This window comes from Narcine bancroftii, chromosome 7 (genome assembly GCF_036971445.1).
Source record: "Narcine bancroftii isolate sNarBan1 chromosome 7, sNarBan1.hap1, whole genome shotgun sequence".
NCBI lineage: Eukaryota > Metazoa > Chordata > Chondrichthyes > Torpediniformes > Narcinidae > Narcine > Narcine bancroftii.
Window position 1 is genome coordinate 89,993,497 of NC_091475.1, and position 7,883 is coordinate 90,001,379.

The 7,883-nt window shown below is 39.8% G+C and overlaps 1 protein-coding gene across 2 annotated transcripts in view; it reads left to right on the forward strand.

Moving 5' to 3' along the window:
• The window catches only part of LOC138739109 (protocadherin-9), an 852,748-nt gene that overhangs the window by 772,058 nt on the left and 72,807 nt on the right, over positions 1-7,883 (forward strand). The gene's annotated exons all lie outside the window — the stretch shown is intronic.

Consider the following 7,883-nt stretch of genomic DNA (forward strand, 5'->3'; position numbering starts at 1 on the left):
AACACTTTTAGAACCCTTCAAAATCACTCTTGCTATCATCGACTGAGGCAAAAGTGGCGGCAAACATATCCATGCTCTCACTGTTTACACACTCATCATATGAGTCTATACATGCTGAGGCAGTTCCACTTCTTGTCTCTGTCTTATAACAAATCCGTACCATCAATTGCTCAAGAGATACCGCACTTTTTGAAGAATTTTATCAGTCTCTGCTTTAACTTAACCCATGCCTTGAGCACAAAGTTACACAGAACATCAAGTGATATAGCATGCATTGCTGCGCCTTTTGTAAATGACTTTTCTGCACTTGACATCCATATATTCCATTCCTTGTGCTCATGGTCTTTGAATGGCTTGATCAAGCAGACATTGAGAGGTTGCAATGTAGACATCCAACCACTCGGGAAAACCACCATGTAAATATTATGTAGCGCTAATCTACTTTTAGTGTTCTCAGTTAAGTGGCTACAAAATATATCACAGACCAGCAAACTCCGTTCATTGTGTAAACCACCTGGCTGACTGTTCCACACATTGTCTATCCAGCATTTTATACCTTTTTCATCAATCCATCCTTTTTCATGAAAATGTACAAAAATATCATCAGGGAATTTTATTTTAGATTTAATTTTGGTATTAACTTCATCCCAATGACCACACACGATAACACCACAATAAACCTGGTCCCTTTGTGGCCTGTACTTCTGGTTTTCACAGTTTCAAGACCTTTCTATTCCACCATTCTAATGCCTATCATGTCAAAAATCATGGGTGTTTCGTTCACGGTTCCAATATTTGCCGATGCAAACAGATGTTTCTGCCAGTTATTTATAATATAAATAATTATTTATAATAAACTGCAACTTGCAACTTTATGATCAAGATCTTTTGGTAGTTTCTGTGTAATTTTTGACTTTTGTCATAATTCCAGATTTTTCCTGTTCATGAAATGGTTGCACCAGCCGACTGTGGCCTCAAATTCATCACTAAGGTCTGGGTGTAACTTGGCCCACTGCAGTGCAAAGTTCTTATTTTATTTTACGTGACTATGTAACAATCTTGCCTCTGTCACGTACCCCTTCTATGCTGTGATTTTCTCAACAAACATCACCTTTTTGGTATTTTATAAAATCTCTTCTTTCTTCCTCCAATGCCTTACCAACTTCTCATGCACATCAAATTTTCATGCAGCAGTGCAGTTGTTGGGTCTTTTGGTCGTTTTTTATAATTTTCAACTTAAAACTCGCTTCATACTTTCATCACGAGTTGCGTTGTGTCGATTGATGCTCCATAATAGCAATCACCTCTAGCCCACGCCATGCATATCAATCAATGTGATCTTTGGGAGTTGATGTATATGTCAGTCAATAGGCCAACTCAGGCATCCAGAAAATTGGGGTGGACTTATACACTGGATATATCATAAACTCTTAAAATGAGGGTAAAAAATGGGGGTCAAAATACACCAGTCGACTTGCACGCTGAAATACACAGTATTTGTCACAAGATTCCTAAACTCTGGCCTGCTCCTGTAGCCACATTGGTGAATATATCTACTTCACTTGAATTTCTGATAATTCCAAGGATATTGACAGTGGGGAATAGAGTGATGGAAATTCCATTGAATATGTCGTGGTCACATACTTACCTGCATTGGGAGTGGTGCTGTTCGCCACCGAAGATGTAAACAAAGCGGTGCATGGGAGTAATAGCATGCATGTGTGCAGTATACAGGTGATGGATCTTGGATGCATAAGGAGGAGAGTGAGAGCATTGGGATCACTCGTGTGGTGGTGAGGAAATGAGAAGGTCAGAGGTTTGGCTGTTGGCTTCATTATTTTTTTCCAAAAGGTTTGCTCCCTGAAAAAAAACATAGGGGATTACAACCTGAAGCACAAACATAATTTCAGATCTGTGGTATCAGATAGGAAGTTGAAGAAACATTAAATTAACTTTTATTGAATTTAGCATGTTTAATTGCATAATGTACCTCTGAGCCAAACTCTCAAGTTGACTGCACATGTTGCACAACAGATATGAGCAGCCCATGATTTGTCTTTAACACCAATTTTGTAACCAAAGTCTAATTCATAGACATTCTTAATATGCACAGTCATGCTGTATCTTTGAGCCTTAAGTATATCATTAGCACATATGTAACAGAATGTAGCATAGCTGTTGTGAAATTGACAAGATATTACTGCTGTATTGATCTTCTGGAAGACAATAAATGCTATTGACAAGTACATTCACTTCACTATTGTCTGAAGAACATGTGCATCAATTTGCGTTCAAATTATAGCAATGATATAGCAATAAAAGCATCTGTATATGTGAGCTGCTTTTATAGTCTGTCTGCATCTATCCTGATTAATCATGCCCAGGCCTAAGACAACATTTGCATAACATTTGAACTGAGTGCAAGCCCAGGTATTCTTGGACTGACCAAAGCACCTTTCTTTGTAGGCAATGTACTAGCAGACTTAAAATATGACAGGGAATCACAAAAATAAGTTATATCAAAAAATCAGTATGTAATAGGACATTTTTTTAAGGTGATTTTTGTGATCAACAGCCAAAAATCCATAAAATGCACCCAGAAGTGTTCAAGATGCAAAATCTTTGTTGGCCAGTGTTGTCTGAGGACACGTAAATGGTGCTGAATGTTGTGTAATCATCGCTGTTCTATTTAAATTCTAAGTTTTAAAGGTTAAGGGCAAATAGCCATGATAGAAATGAAATCCACATTTTCAAAATGAGATGTACATCAAACCGTGGCTTGTATAAAATTTGTATTCACTTATCTGCCAGTGTTTTTTGTTAAATACTATAGTTCATGCCTCTAAATCCTTCCTGAATACAAAAGATCTACACCAATGTTTTCTGTCAAGTTAAATGCAGTCAATACATTTATTAATTGTTGCCAACTACAATCTCATTAATGAGAAGTAATTAAGCATTTTTTCCTTGTGTGCAATAATGATGCTATCTTCTATACTGGCTGAATGAATGGGCACAAAGACAAGCAATAGAAATAAATCTGAGGCTGCTTTCCGAATGTGCATGTTCTTAAGTGAACAACCTTTCTCGTTCCTTTCCAGTCAGTCCATTCATGCTTTCTGGGGAGGTTATCTGTCTTATAACTTGTCCATTTTCAATCTTCCTTGTAAATCAATGGTTTAATGAATACAGTCACAAAGCAACAACTGAGTGGTGTATTAATTGGTCCAAAACCATGTCATACTGGAGGAAGATAGTCATATGTCTTCTTCTTGTGTTATCTTGAATCAATGAATGTTGCAGCACATTAACAACCCATTGATCTGCAATGGTGTTATGACATATCTCTCCACATGAATCACAATGTCTATTTTCCTGTCAGATCATCCATTCTTTGAATATCCATTTTATTCAAAAAGCAATTTAAAGAACAATGGCCAGTAGCTGTGAATTACATGGCATTTGTGACCCATGCCCCCCCCTCCCCCAACATGAGATGTTGTCCTCTCCCAGCCACCCACCCCAGACTAAGCCTTTGGCGCAAGACTTTTAACATTAATTTATAATGATCATATTAAATGTAACCTTTTTGCTAAATGAAATGAAATGTAATAAAGACAAAAATTAAGAAAAGAAAATTACATACGCAGATGATGTCAGAAAGGAAGTAACATTGGTAAATTATTTAGACCTCCAACAGGCAGCTGGATCCTGACTATGCATTGTATGGATTTTGCCACCCATTTCTAGCAGGTTGGACTTGAAGTGAATCTAATGTCCTCAGGCTTCAGGCAGCAGTGCCTGAACATTTGTCATGGGTCCTGCAAATTTTTTTCTTCTGCTCATCCATTCTGGGATCTTGCATTTGGTGGAGAGAACAGTGGGGTTGGGGCTCCTTGGTGGATTTGTAGCTCATTTCGCCATCAACCTCCCAAAAAGAAAAAGGCTCCAACAGCATTATGAAAGAAAATTTAAGGAAGCAACAAAGCGCCAGTGTGTGGCCAATCCCTGCATCTCAAGGACAGTTGTGTTGAGGCCCCAGAGTGTACACTTCGATTATGATAATGGTTTACGGCATTTTAACTATTTGAAGAACACAGGAGGGAGGGGAAAATGTGACGTTGCGGCAGATGGAGGAGGTCCATTGCAGGTAAAGGACCTCCTCACTGAGTGAGTTCTTGAATGGCAGCTTGTGCCCAACCCCCCCCCCCCCCCACCCCACCACCACCACAGTTATCCTAATGCCCCTAATTAGATCTATTCTAGTACTGACCCTGGTGAATTACATATTCTAGATATTCCTTGGTGTAAGAGAAACTTTCCACAAACTGTTTTCAATCAGATATTTAACCTTACATACTCCTGAATAGAAACTGTTGTCACTTGTGTTGGAACAATCAGCTGGTACCAGTCAAGTCCTTGAGGAAACATGAATAATCAAAGCTAATTAATAGAACAAATTGCAAATGATAGCCTTCCATTTCACTCAAGGTTTCCCAACTCAAAACTTGCAGCAGTAACTTGTCCTCTCAGCAATCCAACTTCTTATCTGCAACTCCAAATTTTCCTGTAAATTATAAGAAAATCTACAAAGAGAATAAAAAGCAACATTTCTTTTGGACATCTCTAAAATTTTCTCTCAGATTTTCTCCAGCAATGCTAGCCTCCTGGGCATTAGGTTCTGAAATTCCACATCTGACCTCATTATCTCCCAAAGCTCCTTAACTCTTCAGCCAAGCATTTGGCTACTGGTCTCATATCTCCTTCTGTGGTTCATTGCCAAAGTGTATTTGAATAATCTGTGCACCTTTGCCATGTTGAAGGTGCATTCTTCAGTTTCATGATAGCCCTTCACATGGGTCCAGGAGTGCACAGAAGGAAATCCCACATCCAAGATCCTGGCTCCACTTTTGAGTTTGCTTGATGGGGTCAGAGGGTTTAGGGTAGGTGTGAAATAGCGGCTGATTGGAGATCAGCAGCTTGTGGGGCATGAGGCTTTGAGCAGGGAGTTGAAGTTCCAAGAATCCTGGGCGTGGGGGCAGGAGGTTAAAGCACTTGGGAGCTGGGAGTCAGGAATATGGAAATTGAACCAACTGGGCCATGCAGATATGAGAAGGCGAGAGCCGAAATAGGGCAGAGGCGAGAGATTAGCAAGTGGGGGTAGGGGCAATGCCCCAATATTAAAAATTACAAGGTTGGAGTCCCAGTACAGAGTAGCAATGTTTATAACCATATATAACCCCTTACAGTACAGAACAGGCCAGTTCGGCCCTACTAGTCCAGGCCGTAACAAATCTCCACCCTCCTAGTCCCACTGAACAGCACCCAGTCCATACCCCTCCAGTCCTCTCCTCTCCATGTAACTATCCAGTCTTTCCTTTAATGTAACCAATGATCCCGCTCAACCACGTCTGCCGGAAGCTCATTCCACATCCCTACCACCCTTTTCGTAAAGAAATTTCCCCTCATGCTCCCCTTATAATTTTCCCCCTTCAATCTTAAACCATGCCCTCTAGTTTGAATCTCCCCTACTTTTAATTGAAAAAGCCTATCCACATTTACTCTGTCTGTCCTTTTTAAAATCTTAAACACCTCTATCAAGTTCCCCCTCAATCTACTACGCTCCAGAGAAAAAAAGCCCCAGTCTGCACAACCTTTCCCTATAACTCAAACCTTGAAATCCTGTCAACATTCTCGTGAACCTTCTCTGCACTCTCTCTATTTTGTTTATATCTTTCCTATAATTTGGTGACCAAAACTGTACACAGTACTCCAAATTTGGCCTCACCAATGCCTTGTACAATTTCATCATAACCTCCCTACTCTTGAATTCAATACTCCAATTTATGAAGGCCAACATTCCAAATGCCTTCTTCACCACACCATCTACCTGAGTATCAGCCTTGAGGGTACTATTTACCATCACTCCTAAATCCCTTTGTTGCTCTGCACATCTCAATAGCCTACCATTTAATGCATATGACCTATTTAGATTTGCTTTTCCAAAATGTAACACCTCACACTTATCTGTATTAAATTCCATTAGCCATTTCTCAGCCCACACCTCCAGCCTTCCTAAATCACCTTTTAATCTACGGTAATCTTCCTCACTGTCCACAACACCACCAATCTTTGTATCATCCACAAACTTGCTTATCCAATTCTCCACCCCTACTTCCAGATCGTTAATATATATATAACAAACAATAGTGGACCCAGGACCGATCCCTGAGGAACTCCACAAGTCACCGGCCTCCAATTGGACAAACAATTTTCTACCACTACTCTCTGACACCTCCCATCCAACCATTTCTGAATCCATTTCACTACCTCCTTATTTATACCTAATGTCTCCACCTTTTTTCCTAACCTCCTGTGGGGAACTTTGTCAAAAGCTTTACTAAAGTCTAAATAGACAACATCCACAGCTTTCCCTTCATCCACCTTTTTTGTAACCCCCTCGAAAAACTCAATCAGGTTTGTCAAGCATGATCTACCCCTGACAAAACCATGCTGATTACTTCCTATCAATCCCTGTACCTCCAAATATTTGTAAATACCATCCCTCAGAACACTTTCCATCAACTTTCCCACCACAGACGTCAGACTCACGGGCCTATAATTCCCCTTTCTAAAACAGCGGAACCATATGCGCCACCCTCCAATCCTTTGGCACTACCCCCGTGGCCAGTGACATCCTAAATATCTCTGTTAATGGCCCCACTATCTGTCCACAAGCCTCCCTGAGTGTCCTTGGGAATATTTTGTCCGGTCCCAGAGATTTATCCACCTTTATTTTTTTTCAACACAGCCATCACTACCTCCTCGGTTATTCTTATATGTTTCATGACCTCCCCACTATTTTTCTTTACTTCAACTGGTTCAATATTTTTTTTTCCCTAGTGAATACCGAGGCAAAGAAATCATTCAAAATTTCCCCCATTTCCTCTGACTTCTCACTCAGCCTACCCTCGCTATCTACACGGGGTCCAATTTTATCCCTCACTAATCTTTTACTTTTAATGTACCTATAGAAACCCTTTGGATTTATTTTTACTCTGTCTGCCAAAGCCTCTTCGTGCCTTTTTTTTGGCCTTTCTAATTTCCCACTCTTGATGCTGTTGTTCAAAAAGAGGCAGCATTCATTTACAAACCGAGTGAAGCTAGGATCATCCTTGCCCTTCATTAACCTGAACCCATGAGATTTCATGAGATTCAGATTTAATGTTGAGTATAACCTTATCCATTATCTCATTCATGTCATCAGCTATTCAACAGTTTTGTTAAAACATTGTTGGAGAAATGAGGCTATGTTGTTCCAGGATCACCCCGGTTTGAAAATCCAGGAACTTATGCTTGTAACTAACGGTATCCTGTATGGAAGCCCCAATGAAGTAAGCTCACCATGCTGAAAATTATTCAATATTTTGTGGTTCATTTACAATAAGGAGTGAAAGGGAACACAGTTTGATATATGGATGTATTCAGCTAAATTTGAAGCTAACTTTGGTGTTTTCCATTACAATTTGCTTTGCTGTCCATCCAATCCATCCTTCAGAATTATTGTGAGGGCACCAGACATTAGAAGCAACAGGAACATTCAATCAAAGGGAAATCAATGCTTCTGTATGGAGTTGGAAACATCCTGAGGTTTAACAATAGGACATCATCACTTCCTCTCATTTGTCTATTTCAAATCACTCCTTTAACTTCCATTCTTTGCGTATTGAAAATCAGAAATTCATGAACGATGCCGTAATTATATTATTTGCAAGTCCACTGCATGTACATTGTGAACCGGAATTGCTTTAGAATAAATTGACAGGCAAGTCAAAATAGGAAGCTCAATTACTTATGTTTACCCGTAAGATCAAGCTGTGTCA